We start from the raw sequence: 22,188 nt of genomic DNA on the forward strand, positions 1-22,188 counted from the left end.
TCACATAGGTGTTGCTCTTCAATGTAGCGTAACAGGCTGATTTATTCAGGTTCATAAAATGCACGTTAGCGGAGGCATAATCAATATATCAGTAAAATTGAGTAAATACTATTACCGTACTTACTGATGGAGTTGAATAAGGTGCGTATTATACTAGTAATGTATTCGTTTATTGTACCTTTAAGTGTACAGCTTCCGTACGACTGTATCATCGCCAGTTCCAGGGACCCAGTACTTGTGGTAGCCGGGAATGTCGGCCACAATGCCGTCACTTGACGTGGCTGGCGTCAGAAAAAGGTGGCCTGAAAACTCACTCTTTCTCACATTCAGTATATGAGCACGGTCTACATATTTAAAGCGATTCTTCGACAGGTATTCTAAATGCATAGGTAAAATCTAATAACACTAGCTCGGCGGTACATTTTCTGATCTAGTTTAATTTGGTATTATATCGAAGAGCGTAGTGACCTGTATCCAATCTCCTTAAAATAAAGAAGTACAACACAGTTTTCTAGCTGGTATAAATTTGCTATCACTTTAATAGTGTCTTCGTTTTGTTGAAAGTTCCGCTTTATGGAGGGGGTTTCAAAACGCAGCACTCCACTTTCGTGGGTTAACATGATTAAGGAGATCCCGGTGTAGAATGAGGCTCCCCCTAAGTCGTTCGACTTGGTGTGCTAAGATTCCAGCTGCTCTCTCTATGTCCTATATTCCTTAAGCTTCACTTTTAACCCCCTTCCCTTTCAATACGGCTAATTTAGTAAATATTTTAGTTTATTTTTCTCTAGGTGGTCATTTTCGTTTAATAATTGCTTAGCCATAAGTCTTCGCACATACCAGAGGTTCCACGTTCCACTGATATATTTGGCGAGTCCACAAAAGCCATCTTCCCTTTCTGTACGGCGACTGTCCTGTGTATTATCTGGCGCTGGGAAGTCCACCAGGGTATACTTAACTTCGCCAGCCACACTGTGTACATATATTGAGAACAAGCCCTTACTTATCTTGTGATGGTACCTCTGAAAGTTATCTTGACCCATCAGAACTTCGGCTAGATATTATATCAGTCCCCCATTACTTCCTGTGTCCATCTATCCAGTCGCCTCCTCTAGTATAATGTTGCGTATTCTTGCCTTCGGAGACCTTCGACGAAATCTATTTGTTGTGCTTGGTAGCCATGGTCTACCATAGCACTGCACTCTACTGCCCTTAGAGTCCTTTCAGTGTTTCCTATATTCATCCGTCTAAAGGTCCCATAGGACCGTTCTGACGAAAACAGTCAGTCGGCACACTGACTGTGTTCTAAGTTTAGATAATGCTAGGAGCTCTTCATAAAAACGCCTTGTCTTTCATAGATGTCATTCAACTTGCCAAGCCGACCGACGCACTGAGGAAAATGATAGATTTACCGATATGTAAAACCAACATCTTCCTTAAATCCTAAATAACTGACATGTTTTTTGCAAATGTCGCCGCAGCGATCGCCGCCATTGGGTAGCGTAACGATAACAATAGACGGAAGTAGTAACTTCAATACAAATTAGTATTATACTATCACATTACCATTTCCAGTGATTTCTCATTGTGATTGCGTTGTTTGGCGTTCAGCCTATCATAGAATAATAATGATAGGTTTTTCTGACAGCCACACGCGTACCGTCGGACGTTGTTTTTGAGGCACGGGCCTTAGAAGTTGAGGATGTAAATGCAAAAGAAATTTTAGCATGTAAATGTATGACGTTGTAAAAACGAGACAACATGCCATAAGGTTACGTGCACTTATTTACACGTGTAATAAAACAGGACCCGGCTGTATCCATTCAGAAGCTGTCTATGTTTCGTGTTCGGTAAGCAGCACTGCACGAATCACGGGATCGCACAGCTGCGAATAGTGATGAATGAATTTCATAATGGTAAAAGCTTCGGCTAGTCAACTGGAACTAACTGAATCACAAGGCGTTAGTGAAGGCGTATAAGGAGATGTTAGAACCGAACGGTAATGGTATCGCACAGGATAAACGACGACGCCGAAAAAGACGCCGTGCGAGGCCTAAAACTACGAACGTCAACGAGAGAAACGGATGAAGGACTCATGTCGATCATAACGCCGTCCAAAGATGACATGACGAAGATGACTCTGGAAGGTCACATACGAAAAAAGGTGCTTGGCCATATATCAAATAGTGGATAGAGTTTTACTGGGGTGCTATTCCATATAATGTTCGATACCTGTAGTGCTGCTGTAACGCAACATACTCGAGTTTACAAACCTTTATTTGACTTAAAATCAACACCCTTTAAGGGTCCCTAACTGGATGCCTAAACAGTGAGTTAGGAATAATGCGATAATTAAACTTAAGACCGTGAAGTGACCGTCATGGATAATCGCTAATTTGCGAGTTAACTAGGAGTGAATTAGAGAATTCATATAGACACAAGTATCAGATGCATGTTCGTTCTCTCTGGCCGTGCTACATAAGAGGCATAATGTTTGTCCTCTTCGCACTCACTCGACAGATTTTGCTGGCTGCCTGGTTTTTCTGTTCTGCCCACAACTTCGGCAAGAAAGCATTGGCAGTTTTTGCGGAATGGCTTAAAAACAAAAAAAAAAGGTGCAGTGAGCTAACCTCTAAAATCTACTTACTTAGTCTTTTAATGGAACTCGTTTGCTCAACCTCACCTTCTGGCGCGCGCCTTCTTTACGATGTCCAATGTGGCCAGTATTTGGTGGCCAGTAATTATAAACGTATGTGTTTAACATGGGCAAATCCCTTCTAAGTGTTAAATAACTAGTTGGCGCAAGTTTGGAAAATTCGCACATTTGGAACTCTGAGATTTAGGCATAAGGCTACGTAGGAGACATAGTACCAGCGAGCTAGTCTGAAACTGGATCAACCATCGGTCTACCTAGTAATAGCAATTAATTCGCACTAACCGTGTAACCAAGCGAAAAGGTCGCGTGTCGGACCATCTGCCCGTCTTAGCAAACAGGTGTGAAACAAGCAAGAGCCTATAGAGAATGCCGAGATGCAAGAGGCAAAAGAAAGTGAGTGAATAACCATGAAAGTTGTAGAAACTAAACACTAAACAAAAATAAAGGTGATTGCCCACTGATTCAACTCAATTTTCTTTCTTGATCACTTACAATGTATTATACACGTACAGCTGTTGCATCCCCTCATCCGCGCTGTTTGATCTGTCAAAACAAACCTAGTTTGAGGAGCGGTATAATGGAAAAGGCGGCTCAGAGCAAGAACACTCACCTCGATGCTCTCTGATAGTACTATCTGCTGTCGTTACATAGACCTTCTACAACCAACTTTGACACATTCATCTGTCCCAAGCACCCACCAGCTTATAAGCCCACATCCAGCGTCGGCATTGAGTAGACAGAGTCCAGTGTATTGGAACTATGTTGTAAGCAGATCAATTCTACAGAGCCTTGAGGAACACCAAGACGATTGAGCCTCGATTTTATCAGGAGACATCTATAATCTGGCGGGAGGTTTTCGGATTAGGGAAATCGCACCGACTATTTACTAAATGACTCTGAAAGGTTCCGTTGAAAAGAATACTTGACCGTGCATTCTGTCCTAATAAATAAAACAAAGCATATGGACCATATTCAATTGCAAATCTATTCTATTCAGTCTATCAGGTAACCATTTTATGGAAATATTGTCGCCGTCCCCTGACCGAATATTGAAAGGCGCATTATAGCTACATACAAGAGTACACGTACGCGGTCATTGGTCCAAGACCTTAAGATATTTTCAAAATTCTTTGAAGCCGCGCGGTCGATACAGACAAGATACTCTTACGAAACATGGCCTGAAAATGAGGTTTCTCAGTACACATGACCGATGCTAGAAGTTTACTCATTTTTCCTGAGAAGAGACAGTTTTCTATAAGGAATACGTTTTTTGGATGATCCGCGGCAGACTGCTGGTTATCTGATTATTTAGTTAATGCGGCCTACAATGAATGAGCCTTCCTCCTTTGGTCCTTCTCGAAGGTCAAGTGACTGGTCGGCTAAACAAGGATAGTCGATGAGATGTTATATCAGAATTTCGCTTGTATGAGAATGGATTTTAAAACACCTCCAGGTGACGTTTGAAAACGGCAAAAATACATTTAGAATTTAAGGTACACTTAGTTACAAGTTGTGCTGTATACATAGGTACTAATAAGTAAGTTAAATGCTCATAATTCTCATTTTTCCAAATTTGTTAAATCATTTTGTAAACACATCTTTACGAGTTCTTCACCGGCATCACTCGAGGTTGATACGAAAACAAACATCACACTACTTCAGCACATAGGCTGTGGCAGTGTCGACAAACAAGAATAAAAGGCTACCTTTAGTATATACCTATATGCATACGTTAAAATCTTTACTCCGTAAGGTATCATTTCTATTAGCAGTAAGAAAGAGTATTGGAATTTTGTTTCAGGCTGGAGAACAGACCCCTTACTGAGTGCAGATTTCAGCCGATTTAGGCTTCATTGTTGTTAACTATCCAATATATACTTCAGTTCGATAGAATACTTCAAAGTTGTAAAAATTAACTACAACATAAAGTATTATTTATAATGGGCCTATATAGCATATGCTGCACAGGTAAATGTCGACACCTTGTGGAGCGTATATTTTTACTTATATAGCAATAACGGTGTTTATAAAGACATCTAGGGAAGCTATGCATTCATGCAATGTTTACAACTGCGGCATAAATATTCGTACCAGCGAGCTATTAGTATCGTCTGGCCCCGGGTTTTTAGGAAGTATTCAATACGTCCGAACTATTTTAGTGGTTAAAATGAGAAAAAAAAAGTGGTTAACAGATAGTTATTTCTATATTTGATCAGGAACCGCCAAATATCTAGCTGCTCCTTTGAAAGTACTAATACTTTGCATTAAACGCTAAGCAGAAGGCTTTTGATCATAGTTTTGCGGGGATCATATTAAACTGTTACAATTAAGCGCTGACGCTTAGAAACATTGGCCCGATTTTAGGAAGGGCTAAAAGATACAGTATAGATGTTTTGTGAGATCGCTGATTTTGTTTGTATATAGCTAATATTATCGGCGGAGTAGCGTAAATAGCTATTTCTCTTATAAATCTTTACAATCAGAACGGTAGTTGCTGCAAAGACGATGGAACAAATCTCTACGAGACTATCCGATTTCCGCTACAGGCTTAATCCGGTTAAAGGATTTTACGTGTTCTTAATTTCAAGTTGGCATACCAATCCGGTCGCCCGTGAACGCCTAGCAGCGTTTTCTAGATGCAAAAGGTAGATATTATAGACCACCATTGAACAAAATAACAACCGCGTTCGAAGTGTACGTCATTTGCCGGACCACTTAAGTTAGCAATAAATTTTTACGTTGAAATACCTGATTACGACACTGATTCCGTATCAAGAATATAATAACGTTATAATAATAAATGGAGGGCTAACTCTTAATAATAAATGTACTAGTCAGCTAGGAACTGTCATAACTACGACTGCAGAGATTAGTCCACGTGGCTCGTTATTGTTAATGGCTTGTTTTCAGGGCATCGCTGCGGTACGGTAACGTTCGCTACTGCTTGAAATATCAATGTATGAAAAATATCTTCCTTTCGATTACATCACTATATCATATTATATTATATGGTGTAATTATGCGATGGGGGTTCGGACGTGGCGAAATCAAATGGAGTCGTCGATGGGCAATTGAAATACTGATAATTGTTTTCGGCAATGTTAATAAGTGAATAGATACTTTTAGCGTCAGCGAGAATGGACAACATGGTAGCAAGGTCGATTACAAGTCACAAGAAAAATTGTCTCATAGGAGTGGTATGGAAGTTGGTTTTTAGTTCCTCGAGTGATAAAAGCGCGAACGACAACTTCCTGCTTCGTGAATGTTTCATGCTGTACGGTGTTTTATGATGACGAAATAAGCGCAGTAGTTGGTACGGGCAGGAATGCTAACAAAGCGTCGAGAGGTGCAAGTCCAATATTAAGCTAGTAGTCACTCGAGTCTGTCAAAGGAAGGAGACAGAGAGAAAAAAGGAAGGACAGGCACTCGTCCTAGTTTAGTGTTGGCAAATCCGCATGCATAGCTAGCTATGCCTCGTCCGACTGTGTTGGCATCATGTTATCGAGAATTACCGAGAACACTTGAAAGGTTTTCGCGCACTGTGTGATCTGAGAACTCTCTTCAGATCATCAAGTAACAAATTTTTATGAAATAAATAAACGCGAACACAGCCTTTTTCCTGTAGTGACACGATTATTTTGTATGCAGAATCCGTTGCCTTTCTTTTTCTAGCTGAATGCGGCAATAAGAGACCGATCAGTATCTAGGCGCCTTGGGCTGCGGCGTCGTTGTCCTAAAAAAATACTTTTAAAATCGTCATTCCTGTGCTATCTAAACAGCATTTTGTACGAGCGGTGGCTTCGCGTCAAGATTTCCTATCACCTAACTATTCGAGTTTTACCGGTGCTGCCATTAGATTTCCATTTACCAATATAGGGGGCACAAGATGTTCTGAGATAGGAAAGTGAGTTTGAGGCACACATTTTTTCGACGATCCACCATTTAACACGAGGACCTGATATATATCCCTGATGCGATGGATGTTCATGATGATACATCGCTAGCGACCTGAAAAAGATCTCAGGCCAACTGGACCAGGTCCGATTACTTCGAAGAGAAGCCATATACGATCCGGCTTTTCCAGTGCTCTGTTTGAATTTCGAATTAGTGCATGGCCTTAAAGTAAAGGCCTTTAAAACTCATTGACGGTCTTACCGTAAGTACTTAACGATACTTTGCAGTTGTCACACGTGAATATGGTACAACTCATATCAACAAAACCTTACTATGATTACCAAAGCTTATGTCCACTTAAAAATGCCTGAACCAAACGTTATAATGAATAAAGCACGAAATACAAAGTATGGCGTCTTTTAGAAAAGAAAAAAAAAAAACTATTCTTCTTCCAAGCGCATTAATCGAACCATATTTCTCTCTACAAAGATAAGACAAGTACAAGTTACTTCGAGACCATTTTAGCTATTTAATTCTCCAAATAGCTGCCACTTGAATCGTGGTACCTTCATTCGATTTCTATTTTAGCATGATCACTTAATTTTTCATACGCTCCATATTAGAGGAAGCTCTCTCAGCTATTAGACAAGGAAAAAATATTCAGGTTGATCTGAAGTATGTCGCAAAAAAAAGGGTACCTATTCTATGGTGTTTTTTAAGATCAGCAATTAGCTAACATCCCAATTATCAATATCCTGATCTGAATCCATTGTAGTACTCCTTTCGTCTATACATATGTATGTGTTAAGGGAAAATGCTGCGTATTGCTTCTGTTACCAAACTTCTATCAGTAAAACATAGGTATGTGGTAGATGTGTGGCCACTAGGTAGATCCTATGCGCTTCAGCGTTAGAAGAAAATACCGCCAGCCGCAAAGACGATGCTCAAAGCTATGTGTTGTTTTGTCAAAGGTTAAGTTTTAAAAAATATGGCTAAAATGCAATCTAGTAAAATGGAGATGTAAACAGATCTAAGCAGAAACCCAAAATACTACACAGCATGATATAATAGACAAACAATTACTAGAGATATTATAGTCAAAGAAAACAGATGTGTAGGAGCTACTTACATTCAATATTCAGCCTCTTCAAGGATGTCTTATACGCGACGACTGGGGGTGCTGAAAATGGGACTGAATGTAGTAATGCGAGTTAACGTCAATGTTCCGATTATCTTCTTATCCCATAGGTAGAGGTTGCACTCTCGGCAAACTAATTTCAAGAACCCATAATGATCCGATACTGACCAGAGGTAATGGGGTCAGCGAATGTTTTTAATGGGTTTGTCAACCTTTGGCTGTTTTCCGCAAGGCTGGTTACATCTCTTTAGGGCGGATTTGGTCTTCTATTACACTTAAGCTCGTTGGCTAAAGCCGGTCGACATCAGTTACACCTAGAGCACTACCGATACGAGAGACTGCCTATTTCACATTAACGGGAACCGATTAAATAGCTGGAGCTAAGGACAAACGCTGCACAATACAAAGACCCGGACGCAATCCACCAACAGCGCCGATGACACATTCACTTGGGAATCCCAGTTGTCAGGGCCACTCCGGCTGAGAAAACATTATGAGAGAATTAATAAATTGAATATTTGCAAACAACATTTTATTACTACATGTTGTTTGCTTATTGATTTCAATAATACTAGCTCTAAAGGCTCGTACAATGCGAAGGAGTATGAGATATGGCTACCGAAGAAACGTTTGTTGATATACTTGAGCTTTTCCAGGACCCGCATTTAGTAATGTGCTACAGCAAGCGACAATCTCTTCGTCGTTAAGCGTGCTTCCGGGCTGCAAGTCGCAATTCCTAAATTTAAGGTAATGACAGAAAAGGACCAATATAATCTTACAAGGAAGTTTCCGTCTATGGTAGGCTATTTACAGATGTTGTTACGCGGAAATATATCTCAACTAGAACATTTAGCTGTTGCTTATTTTTCTTTTTGTCACGAGCCTACTGGCATATATATGTCAATGTTGGTTACGATAAAATCTATAGTCTTAATCACAGTGGTACTGCTAATAGTAGTAATGCGATAATAACCAGATTGCACAAATGTACGTTCTGCCCCTCGACAAAATAGAGGAGCAAAAAGTTTGCTTGATTTCATTTGTAATCAAATTTTCCTTTCACCAATAGATTTGTTTTTCAGTAAGATTGAAAGCAGCTTTTGAACAGATTGAAGCGCAGAGAAGTTTAAGAGGAAAACGACTGGACCTTGTGATGCCGTAGTGCCAGTTGCTATCTGAGAAAAATTGTCTAAACCTCACTGAAATTCAAGGGGACCTAAGTTAAATGGAGCCTGCATAACTCAGATCGTTTCAAGCTCAGCGCAGAGTTGTTTCGGAACTTATCGCAAACATGTCCTGCAGTCCTACGTATAAATTAACGTTTGCAACGAAGGCTAGTAATACATCGAGGAAAAGTTGCAATCGAAGTATTGAGCTCGCAGAGATGCGTGTATTCCTAGGCGAAAAACAGGTACATATTACTAGATTTTACTCTAAAGGAAACTTATAATCGCGCAAATAATATGCACGGTATTGTGAAAAGAGTACAGCCTCCGTAGGGTGCGATCAATTTCTCTCCTTTTCTAGTTGTCTATGTAAGTATTACCCTACCAAATCCATGAGAAGACGTATTATAGCATGAATATAAGGTAAAGCGTCTAGGCTAGAGTGGCTAGAGTCCTCAACAATTACGAATACATGCTATTCCCCCAAGACTCTATACGTTGACAAGATGAATACATACATAACTGAAGTGCGCCTAGACATGACAATCAATGCGATGTTTAGCTACCAGCTTTGTAGTTCGACCATTGCCGCAGGAGAGAAACAACATATGATCGCTGACGTCCGTGAGTGTGGCGAAAATACGCCTATCCAGCGCCTCCAAAATCATTAGCATACCAGTATCCGAATATCGACGCTGAAACCGTGTCTTCGAACTTCATTAAGTTAGTTCAATTTTTTAGTAGTGTAATCGGGACCATGGTGAGCTCAGTTGACGTATGAGACCCTCGCGATATGTGAAACAATGGAACAACTTGTAAACTCAGCGAGCGCAGATTAATCGTGCGCCAGCTGGCTGGCGGTAACACGTCGGAAAAATTTATGCTATCATATATTACGTTAATATATATCATACTATGATGTAGAAATAATTTATGGAATCGTATTCTGTGAAAGGTCGTCAGTCGGTTGGCTAGGGAAAAACTGCCACCGTAATGGTGTCGGGGTGGCAATGGGAAGGATTTGCGGCAATTGCGGTTCAGATATTTTTCCAGTTCCAGGCAAAGTTTTAAAACATTGCAAAGAAGAGAAATTGATCGCACCCTACGGAGGCTGTACTCTTTTCACAATACCGTGCATATTATTTGCGCGACGATAAGTTTCCTTTAGAGTAAAGTCTAGTAATAAGTGCACTTACGAGAGAAATTAATTCGAAAGTAATTTAGTTAAGCAACCTATTTCAATGGGTCAGCTTTTTCAGGAAATCAACTAACTACGTATGATGAGAGGCCGAGAGACAAGCGTTCAGCAAAAGAAAGAAATGTTAGGCACAGCTGAATCGGGTTCTACTAGTGGTTTGTTTGAAAAGGAAGCATTATGAGTGTACTCACAACGTACATTTTTGTCCAAACCTTAGCTTGGTAGCATCGTTTTCGAAGCTGTTTGCATTGAAGTTATCAACGCCCGTTGCCGTATTGCCCGTTTCAACTGAACGGACCGGGCTGACATAATACAGAGGCGTACCGTTTGACCACTTAACGTCTGCTTCTCAGTAGCGAAGCTGATTATATCTGGACATATTTTGAGAGTCTATGAGAATTTCGTTCCGAAACAGTTTCCAAAGATCATTGCCTAACATGTCAAATATAAGTTAGAAAAAGTAGTGCTTGAGTTACTAAAATCGGAACTTGTATCAAAATATTTGATTTATAATATTGTGTATAATCCGACGGAGCAGGGAAGCAAATCAAATGCACATATTTGGCAAAGGCCTTGATAAAATCTAGTTGTCAGAGGTAAGCGGGCATCCATTTCTGTACTTCTATGTCTGTTATGTATATTGAGTCTCGAATACTGGGACGTAGAAATGCTCCGCAACTGCACCTTCAGAGGAGGCCCATTAAGAGTATTCATTTGAAAAACTCAATCGTTACTAGATAAGAACAGGGTTGAGTACGAACTTTGTAACCACCCATCACTAAATCATGGAATTCAAAAAAGCCAGTACCAGCATTGAAAATGAAGGACGGCCAAAAGTGTCTACCTCTTGCTCAGGAAGTGGATCGGATAATCCTCGACAGCTTGTCGTAGGCAGGCAAATCATATACTGTAAAACTGTAGCGGTTCAGCAAGACGGGCAAAAGATCCAGCTGGAAGCCGTTCGCCAGCTTCGGCTCGTCCTGGCTGATTTCCTGAAGTCATGCACTCCGATGACTCTTCGTTCGAAGTTTTGCCCTTTATTCGTATGAGATCGGCAACTATTCATCGCGTGGCTTTACGTCTAATTAGTGTTCCGCTGAGAAAAATGCTTAACCGGATTTCTTTGCGACAAGCTCGGCCACGCTCTGTACGTCCATCGATCCGCACCGCTCTGTCACGCCCATCACAAACATAATCTCGCACGACTACGAGAAATAGGTGCATTTGTACCTATCTTAGCTGAAAGTATTACTCTGCTAATATTCCAAACCTGGCTGGTTCCAGCCATGCGCCACGAGCAGCCTGGCCCGATGAACATCGCTGTGCTGCCTTAACACATAACTCAGTATCAAGGGCTACAAAGGTAATACACTCGGCGTTCGTCTATCACTCCAGCCCTGCTTTTGGCTCAGAAAACTTCGAAAAATAGCCACACAGTCAGATATCTAGCATATAGCGATTCATACTCTTCTGTCGTGCATTGAGTCACGATGCTTACTCTCCTTGCGGCCATACTATTCATCTTTCCCTTTTACCCGTTCAGTGTTACCACTCACAGTACTGCCCTCATTGACCGACGAACGGCCTCGACTAGATTCAACGAGCATGTCCCGGCGATGTTTTGGCTTATGTTCTTCCGCTCGGAAAACCGCCTATAGCATCACAACAGCTCTGCTTTATAGATAAGTCAGTTTTCGCCGTGCTTTGTGGTCCCTGAACACAGTTCTCCTGACAGATACTTAACAGACTGGCGTTTCGCTTACGGGGACCCACATTAATTGTTGTATGCCCCTTCTGCCTTCACATTAATCAGCCTCCTCCTATAAGCTAGTTCATTCCACATGTTATTCGCTAGCTGTCGCCCTTACAAATCTTTCCTTACCTGGTCGAACGAGTACACAGAAGACCTCTTTCGACTTGATTTCACGCCCTGTCGCTCGTTCGTTCCCTGACGATCACCATAACCGTGTCCTTCTAGGCGGTACGGCTGCCGGTCTTTCACCTCGCCACTGGTTTCATCGGCGTTCAGTTCACTGACTTCGGTCCACTCTGATATTTACACACTTCCTAAAATTGCCCTCACACCGCAAGCACTGCATATCCCGCTAATTTACTCACATTCGCTTGAAATCAGCTCGTTCAGCTCGCTACAGACATTTTCCATCCAGATGCGCCCAGAACACGCTTCTCACTTTTATTTGAAAGTACCGCTTCCATGGAATACTAGTGCTACGCTATCCAACTCGAATGCCTTTTAATGCTGCAAGCAGTATATCTTCAACCCACAAATTTCAGCCAAGCCCAAGTCTGTTCGCTTCTGATATTTCCGCTGACGTTTCTTGCAAACATTTCCTAGATGACTTAAGTAGCCACTCGCCCACATGTTGATTGGAGAATCAATTTGCGAGATCTCCACCATAAACGCCAGCGCTAGCCAACTGAATCACGTGGACCCAGTGTGATTCCTTCAAGTGAATTATTGCCTCTATTATGCCGCTGTCATTCAGTCCGCCGTCGTGCAATCAGTCGTTGTTACCGAATGCAACCCTATTGCTTTTTCGCCGCTTTCAGGCTTCAGAATTGACCGCTGCTCCTGGCACTTGCAGCCTATGTCCTCTTTCCTCAACCATCCATGGCTTCATGTCGGAACCACTTACGTTTTCAATATTTACTGAGTAGCGTTTCGGTGGCCTCTTTAGTGTGGGCCGGAGCAATTAATAACGGGAACAAAAAGCGCGCCAAGTTCTAATGACTGCGAACCGCGTCATCTCCACCTCGAATCGTCTTATTTTTCCCGCACTCTTCCTTAATAACTTATCTCGGGTCCTTGTTCGACAATGAGTTCACGGCGACCGTAAAGCGACCGATAACATATACTTAGCCTACTCTTTAAGGTTTACGATGCCATTTATATTTCTCGGCACATGTCGAAACATCGCAGTGGCTTGGACTACCTAATTTCTTGTTGAACGAAAACATACTGAACGGCCAAAGGTGACTGAGTCAAAAGATAGACATTGATCCACCGAACTTGAATATGCTAAACAACAATTTGTGCAAACGAGTTTGCCTTTTTTGTTGGCTTCAATATAAAATGGTAATATTACGATCACTTTCTGGAGCGTTAACTTTCCCTGAAGTTTCAAAAAAGCCATTGTGAGTCATAACAAAGTTCATTTTTTGCCGAACATGAGCACTGTCGTTAAAGCTTATTGCATTCAGCAACGTAGGGATTCCAATACAACTAAAAAAACATAACCGAAACAACAAAGAAAATATAGTCTGAACGATGATTATTATTATTATTATATTAAAAATGTTTTATATTTCGTGCTCTGTATTTAAAAATTTAATGTAGACTCAGATATATATTAGTACTGGAAGAAGTTCCTCAAGTATGAATACGTTTTTGTATTTTCAATTTCACTTATAGTGCGGCCTGTCAGAACCCAGACTCGCGTACTTTTCACTTAAACCTAAGCATGTAAGTAATCACCACAAACTGTTTGTTACAGTCGCAAAACTATGCAAGTTATAAAGCGTAAAATATTTGCCAGCAGTAAAGCAGACGATACGTTTTCATTAAACGTATTTTTATTTTGGCCGGCAGGATTTAAGTGCTCTAGGTGCGAAGAGAAATAATCCGAGACATATATAGATCTGCCTCCTTCAGTGTGAAATCTAACGATTGTTGACTTCCGACAAATAAATTTCATAAAGAAGCATGAGACCGCTTGATAGACACTCCCTAATCCGCATATAGCGTTCTCGCTGATGAAAGAGAATCGTGACAGCCCACAAATCTACAGGATACCCCACTGAAATTTCGCCTCCGGATTAACTAGCTCTAAAGAACAGACGAGAACGGCCCGCATCAGGTAAATTTGACCATTAGTTTGATATGCATCTGTCATAGTAAAGTTATCAAGCTAGATTTATGGTTTAATTTCCTTGAGGAACTATAAACATCGAACACTCATACATACATATAGTAAGTGTACTAGAATGACCCAGGTTCGAATAGACACTTGGCAACCATATCAGGGTTTCATAGGACATGGGAGGAGCTACGCTTGGATTGGGGTAGACGCGTCGAAAGGCGTTCGAGAAATGTATGAAACCTCGTATGAGGGTGAACGTTAGTCTCCATGTAGTTTTAGGACCGGGTGGTAATTCCACTGAGTAACGAGCTCTGCGGACGACGCACACCTACCCAGCCTCTGCGGAAAAAGAAAGATCCTCATAACGAAAAGTTTAATTTCGTCATTGTCCTAGAACGTTTAAAGTAATAAGAACTTGGTGAGTTAAATTATTAATAATGCGTTACTTAGCTAGAAACTAAGGATCTGCTTCACGTCGTAGTAACCACAACAGTAGCTCACGTAAGTGCTTCAGTTAACGGCATCATATAACTTAAAAAAGTTACCAAGCCAAATACCATTGAATTGGACAGTTTGATTGTATTAGAGCAACAGTTTTATCAATATTTTTTGTAACTTATTACGTTTGCAATTGGATTCGGGCCGGTTTTGTTTGGCGAGCAAGCTGAATTCACGCTTCCCTAAATCTTTCGCCCACTCTAAGGGAGCAGCTCGCTTTTACAGCCAGGTTGCTCAAAGGTTAGCTACATACTATATGCCATAAGGCACGTCATTACCGCTTTAGGCATTTATTACAGCTTAACCCATATGTCCCTGCGGAAACAGGATGCTTATGTTTATTTACGGCTAAGGGAATTTAATGCAGCATTTAGGATGGCAGAATTAAAATAGCTGAATGTCGCCAGAAAAGTTTCTGCTTAAGTTCTGTTCATAACGATCAACCGACAATAGATCATATGGTTCAACAGGGTTCTACGGTAGAAAAAATAAGTATGCGGAATTACAAATGTATCATCTAGTGTCTGTTGAAAGCTTGTTGCAGACTTCTATCAGTTGTTGTAGTGAAAAATACCACGTCCTTCAGAATATTTTTTTCAACTAATTCAATTTTTTCGTGTGACAGATTTTGATTGCCATATGGTCTATACCGAAATTTCATGAACGTCACAGCTGCTGTCAGGCAGCGATGCTAAGGTGGATGTAGCATTAACTATAGGACATTTATGGACCTAATTCAAACCAAAGAAGATCAGTAGAATCGATTTGCTAATAACGTTTAGCTGGTGATGTTGTTTTTCGCTACGTCCAGCTATGCTTGGTGATCAGAGCTGTCGCCGCACCCAATCTGGTCACGTAGGTTCGCCGTCTCGGGTGTTTACCTCCGTGACAGTGAACCTGAGAACACCGTTGGGTTTAAATGGAACCTATATAAACACGACATTCCCCCGATATGCTGCCCGCTCTTACTCGAACCCGTGAGAAAAAACGAGCGGACTCTTCGGATTAGTGTAATACGTACGTATATGCCGTTACTTGTTTTCGCCAGGCGGAATGCTATTTTTTTTTCAACTTAATGCCGCCCGCATGTGGTACACCTTCAAGGTGTGGCTGTCAACGCAAGAGCAATGAAAATGTAGAATGGCAGTTGTTTAAGGTTCGAATCCGTTTACACTTTGACTATAATTGTCGAGTAATACGGAGCACTATCATCATCTAATAGTCATCTGACCAAATAGTTATTTGGAAATAAGTAAGCCCTTAAGAGCCTAAGTTAGCCAACACACATATACATACATATATATATACGTATATATATATATACACACATATGTACTCTACGTATGTGTATACGTACAAGTAAAAGGGCAGATGTAAGACAGAGCTTCTATTTGCTTGCATCGTTGCCACTCTATTCAATTTACTGCTATTCATTAAAGTTCCAGGCTAGAATGTACCGACCTCAACAAACCTTTTGGCTAGATGAGCAGTATTTGAGAAGGTCAACACAGACAAATTTTGTCTTTGTTTTTCCCATTCGATTTCAGCAATAAGCGTATTGAATTAGTGACATCTTGAAGTTTATACCAGTCAAATATAAAAACGGAAATGCTCGTTCGTCGTAAGCCTACAGCTTGCTTTTTGTGTCTTTTTGTGCAGAAAGATGTATCTACTTTTGTTTTCACACTACTGTAGATTTCATCTTATCTTTAGCACCCTTCTTCTTAGTCTAAGGTGATCTTCGAGGCTGAATTTTCTAAATTGTGTCTATTCTGTCTCGGGTTAGAGAATCTCCTGTATGGAACACGAACCTTATTATTTTTTAGCTTTTACTTAGAACCGATTTTTTTTATCGCGTGCACCTCCAATAGCGTAACGCAATTCGGTGCTCCGCATAAAATGTTATTTCGTTTGGGGCAACGCTCGTGAATTTACCGGCTGCTACGTTTTCGTTTCACTTGAATGAATAAGCACTTCAACGACAATGGGTAAGTAAGCCAAATAACCTCTTTTTGCGCTGTGACGGAAAAAAAGAAAACAGGCCCAAAAATTGTGGTAGGCTAAGCAAGCGACATGTTGACACGTTCTATATGTTACCGAATTTCGTCTCTTTGTAAAGCTTCACTCTTGAAACTGACAGCTTGGGAAGCAGTCGCGGAAGCGAGAATCCTCAAAGACTGTTCTAGCGACCCGTAGTCGCTAAAGCACATAGACTACTGGCTTCGGGTATAGTATCAACGATGAACTAAGGGAAACGGTGGCGAACTAGTAACCCTAGAGTTGGAAACTTTACGAATTTACTGTTTTCTATCGATTCGATTACGAGTTTTCGGGCAGAAGAAACAATAGCCTATTATTGCCGTTGTTATTTCGTAGTAGAGCTTGTCGTAACGTGTTATACCGTCCTGTCACTGTGGGCCAACACTCAACATATTCGGTCTTAACTAAGAAAGGACAATTGCCCTGTCGCTTACGAAGTTAATATAAGTTATAATCGAAGTTAACGAATAATTAGATGGGTATGAGCACGAATGAACGGCTTATCTTGCCTTTAGCATTAGCCGACATTTTATTAGTCTGTAACATACAAGTTGTATAACTTCACTCAATAATCACCTACGTTTGGAGCTGCCATATTTCGCAAAACAACTTTATTTATACAATTAACGTATTGAATTATCTAAATAATGTTTCGATTACTTTTTAAACGGAACGCATTTATTTATTTAATAATAATTTTTTTTAAATATACGTACAATCATTGATTCGGTAATCCGTACAGAAATCCAAAGGGTCGGTCCGCATGGCGTCAGTGCACTCTTTTTCCAGTTAGGCTGCGTGCACTTTCTTGCTTGCTCTGTCTTCTAGACATGTTCTATCATATTTTGTGGTTTCCTTGTGGCAAAACCACTAAAAATCTACAATATTTGATATCTACTTATAGTCCTAAGGAAAAATTAGGCATACTGACAATATAGATTGTCTATATTATACATCAAGTTACCCATTTTTAACGCCTGGATTGCGATTATGATTAACTGCACCAGTTTAACGATGTGTACAGGTTAAGTATTGTAATACAAACGGAAACATTTGCCGTTATGTTCTAAACGTTTGTGGAATCTCAGGGTACCTCGATTTTTTGACAAGTTATAAAAAGAAGAATACAATCTTGTTTGATAACCTTTCAACATGAATCTGATTTCACAAAAAAAAGTCCTTGTCGGATAAACTCGTTGACCTTCCCAATTGCAGGCCTAGTTTTACAAGCTTTGCTTCTGAAGAAACTTTGGAAGATGTTGACAGAACGGAGCGGTCTGGGTACTGATACCTTGTGAAAAATTCTTTCTACGATAACTTCAGTGTTTCAAATGCTCAATGCCAAATGGCACCGTTACTTGGGTTACCTATTGTCTGTATTGAGCTCATTGACAGAAGGTTTTCATTTATCTCAGCGTGTCCTCAGCTACTGCAATAACCACTTTTTTCACGCGGACTCTCGGTGGGTCTAATAACCAAAATCAGCATATATAGCCTCAGTTTATTAAAGTTTCTCGGAACTGCAGGAGGCTCAGCGATGTCATCCTCTGCGTTTGAGCGACCGTCTTTATGAAGACTCGCTGCTCTGAATCGAAATTTTTTTCATCTCACAATAGATCTCATGCTTTATCCTTTTCGTAAACAGAACCTCGTCTACATCGGCGAATCGCCGTTAGCCTAAACATCCGAATTGAAGTTGATACATCGGAGGATCATAGATAGATTACCCCACACATTTAACGCTCAATTTATGCTAAAATGGCTAAAAAAAAAGTTTTTTTTTTTAACTCTTTTGGTTGGCTCATTACGTGTACCCAGAAACAATTGTTTTATAGATTCGTAGTTTGTTTGTTCAAAGCTTGTTCTGCTGATTAAATTTCTTGACCACTTGCTATACTAGCGGACGGTTGGTTTAAACATATCTACAAGGATCAACCGTCGTTCAGAAGGTATTCGATGTTACTGTATAAATTATATTATACGTTAAGTATATAATATATTATAGTATAGTGAAAATGCCTTGCGGATTGTTGGCAAGGTAATTTATTTGAATGTTTGACATTCTGGTTATTCTGAGATTAGATATTCTAGATATCTGTACATGAAGACTGTACATTTATATAGGCATTATTTTATATAACAAACACTTATACCATATACAAATATTGTTATATACTAACATAACCACATAATTTTTTTATATTCCTGCAATAAGCATTGCTTGTACTTAAGTAGCTCTCTAGTGCTCATTCCGTTACGTGATCTTATTATATCGTTGTGGTATATTTAATTATACCGGGAGTTAATTAAGTTAATAACCGGGAGTCTTCGCGAGCTTAGTGGCTCGTTAGAACAAAAAGTTTTCTTTCTAAAAAAGTGGATTTTAGTTTCACACGTACAATCAGTATGCAGATCTTCTGTATTAGGACAGTATGAAATTTTATCCTCATTTGCTAACTCATTAAACCATAACTTTTCCTACCTTTGGTCCTGCGTCGGTGCCTGATTTAATCAACAGCTTTTATTTACATATGCTAAGTCTCAAATAGCTCCAGCTCATCGTATTGTTATTAAATCTAATATATTGCCATTTTATTTAATCTATAAGAAAAGCTTCAGTAATTTTTAAAGTATTTAACTTAAGAAACTTCAGTGTATGTTGGCTGTACTACCTACTGTATACATAGTAAAACACAAGCTTTGCGAGCTTTTCTCGGCTGTTTGTTTCAAGACTTGCATTGCCTAATTTGTTTAAACGATGGGTGCTTTGGAAAATGGTCGATGAATTTGGCTAAGCTACCTATCACCCCCTATTCAGACATCGAATCAATCGAAGCTAGCTATACGGACTTAAATCTGGAGAACGAGCTGAAATCATCCATGGTGCTTTTTTTTTTTTATCTTTCGTTGGTGGACCAACTGATACCTCGTCTACGGCAACCGTATGCTGCTAGCGGTTTTTCGCTAGTAATAGTTGAGTAAATGATCTTTATTGCACGTGTTTTCATTCGTTCTGGACTCAGTTCCTACTAATAATGATCTGTCCTTTCGCTGTTAGGCTCGTTGCAGTATTTTCTCTAATTTTCAATAGGTTTTGCCGGCGCTCTTAGAAAGCCGGTTAATCAGCACTGGCAATTTGCAAAAGGCGATATTTTTGCTCTATTTCCTGAAAACGCTGAGTCACTTCATAGTAGTTTAAATTTCTTGACTGGCAAAATAGCTCTTTTTATATGTGTATTGCGGCATTAATAGTACGTTAGGATGACTCGTAAAACCTCTGTCCAGAAATTCCTATTGGCCCCTCAAAATCAAATCCTGTTGCAGGTAGCAGGTTGAAAAAATAACAAAGGAGGTCCTTAAGCAAAGTACAATCTAAGGAATTACGCGCAAACAATTCTAGCTAATGTACTGATATGGGCGCCAATATTAAATTGAATCTGAGACGTGCGCGCTTCCCAAATAGATTTAAATATTGTAAACATCCAATTTTCCTCATTCCATGTGATCAAATCTAAAAGAGCTAGTAATGCAAATCGTTTAGTTTTACATCGTTGATTTCAGAAGGCTTATTTGAGTAATCCATAGCAGACGATGACGTTTATGAGCAACGATTGCTTTTTGCGTTTCTATTTATAGTTGAAGTTCATATCTCGAACTGATTTTAATCGTAAAAAGGCCACATACAAGGATATTTACACGGAACGACAGCTTTCCGCACCGTGTGCATTCCCCTCAGTACTTACCTATTTTATAATGTACGTCGTAATACTCGAACGCGTAGAAAAACAAGATTCTTAAATAGAATCCGCTGAGCGTAAAAGTTTCGTTCGGTATCGTAGTTTTTCTTGAGAGATCTCAACTGCAGTCTGCGCATTAGAATTCGCTTAAAGTTCACGCCTCATACACGATATGCTAGAGACGTCCGAACAGTTGCATATCGTTGAAAGACGTTTCAAATGGAAGTACGCCTAACGCCTTTCAGTTTTAAGAACCAGTTCTAAGAATCCAAAAATAAACATCCAATGCATCCCAAAATCTACTGTATACAAAATTCTCTCTCTAAAAGCTTTCTCGTGCTTAGAGTATGTCTATTTAGATAATGGCTGCCGAGTTGTTTTTTTTTAATTCAAGGCTATCTTATTTCCATAGCTTTCAACTGTGAGTAAAGAATAGGTCTTGCATAAATCCAAAGTTCAAGGTTTAAATTGAGCTTTGAAACACTTTCAGATATCGATCTTGTAGCGTTTGGTCTATTTTTCTTCCAATAAGGAGGTTCCGGGGTATCTCATTTTTTAACCTAGACCTTACTGAAGAAACACTTAGTAAGCCCTGGACCGCGTGCGCTTGGGCCTTGGTTATAAAGAGCATCAAATACTATCTTCAAGGCAAAGCTTGTAGGCACGGTTTGCAAATTTTTCGATTCATTAGTCGCATTCCCTGTTTCAACCGTCACGATGATCCTTCTCTTTTCCAATATAATATATCTGGACGTGTAGCATCGTCCGGCGTATGATTGCTTAGTCGTCCAACATGTACCACTGTCTCCAATGTTCTAGATCTGCTATTGTTTCTCAAATTAAATGTTCCATTCCTTAATAGGCAGATACTCTCTCGCCAGCTGTTGTCCTCGGTGCCGTAATTTAGCCGTCTCATAAATATATTATGTAGGGCCGCAAAGATGGACGCCCATAGTTTCTATGAAATATTGTTCAGCGGTCTGGCCCTGCGCCAGTTCTAGCGCACGAAAATCCACCAGTATACGAATATCGACGAAAGTACCTTTGTAAGTAATCCTGGTCGTTTTCACGTCCCTTTAGTGCATACATTATTCCTCGCTGGACTTACTGATCTAGTCAGCAATTATAAAAATGATATCCCACACCGGTGGGTGGCGGTTTTCCATACGTTGTCATACACCGCCTTAGCAAAGTCTCAAATCCACTTTTCGACAATGGATATAATTCTTTTAGCCACAGTCGTCAAGAGACAAATGGGTCTTAAGGGTCGCTTTTCTTCGGAATCTCGGGGAAATCTGCTTCTCTCAAGACCCATATAACAATTTTAGTCACTAACATGAGCAGTTTTCCAAAAAAAGGCTTATAGCTGTCAGGGCCTGTTACTTTGCGTAGCTTAATTTTTTTCTTTAGCTGGCATAACCTCACGAGCCGACACAGTCCGAATGCCGTGACGTAGTCCTAGTACCTGGAACAATTTCGGCCTCTCGTAAGAGAGTTTAGTGTCGGAACGTTTAATCTGACAGTAGGCACTTAGGCGAATATCAGTGGCGCTGCTAGATTTATCACGGGTTTCGTTGACCACGTATTATATATAGCGGATTATCGGGAATCAGGTACCTCTTTTGTGTGTCAAGCCAAAAGCACTAAACTAGATTTAGCCTCATATCAATGTATCTCTTATTTCCGATCTATGACTCATGAAAAGTTATTAAATCTTAAAGGAGTTGCGTTACGGGCTCCGCTTTCCTTCCTAAAAATATTCCAATTTTAAACAGCCAGGATGTAATGGCTAGCTAAAATAGGGGCAGAAACTGTCTTAAAGCTGTCTCTCAGCTCAGAGAAAAAATTCTATTACTTGTCTAATAGAAGTCTCCTTAAATTACGCCGGGGCCTTGATGTTCATGTAGAATTTGACGTCAGCCGCAACACCCTAGTCCCTGTGCTTGCGCTGGACACTCGTCGCACATTTCTAAATGATTTTTA

The 22,188-nt window shown here is 40.2% G+C and overlaps 1 long non-coding RNA gene across 1 annotated transcript in view; it reads right to left on the reverse strand.

The window, feature by feature from the left end:
- The window catches only part of LOC147756735 (uncharacterized), a 52,429-nt gene extending 39,687 nt beyond the window's left edge, over positions 1-12,742 (reverse strand). Inside the window, exon 1 of the long non-coding RNA XR_015323092.1 lies at positions 11,932-12,742. This is a non-coding gene — a long non-coding RNA (uncharacterized LOC147756735). The remainder of the gene's footprint in view (positions 1-11,931) is intronic.
- Between the last annotated feature and the right edge of the window lie 9,446 nt (positions 12,743-22,188).

This window comes from Varroa destructor, unplaced genomic scaffold (assembly GCF_002443255.2).
Source record: "Varroa destructor unplaced genomic scaffold, Vdes_3.0 BEIS01000003.1, whole genome shotgun sequence".
In the NCBI taxonomy this organism is placed as follows: Eukaryota; Metazoa; Arthropoda; class Arachnida; order Mesostigmata; family Varroidae; genus Varroa; species Varroa destructor.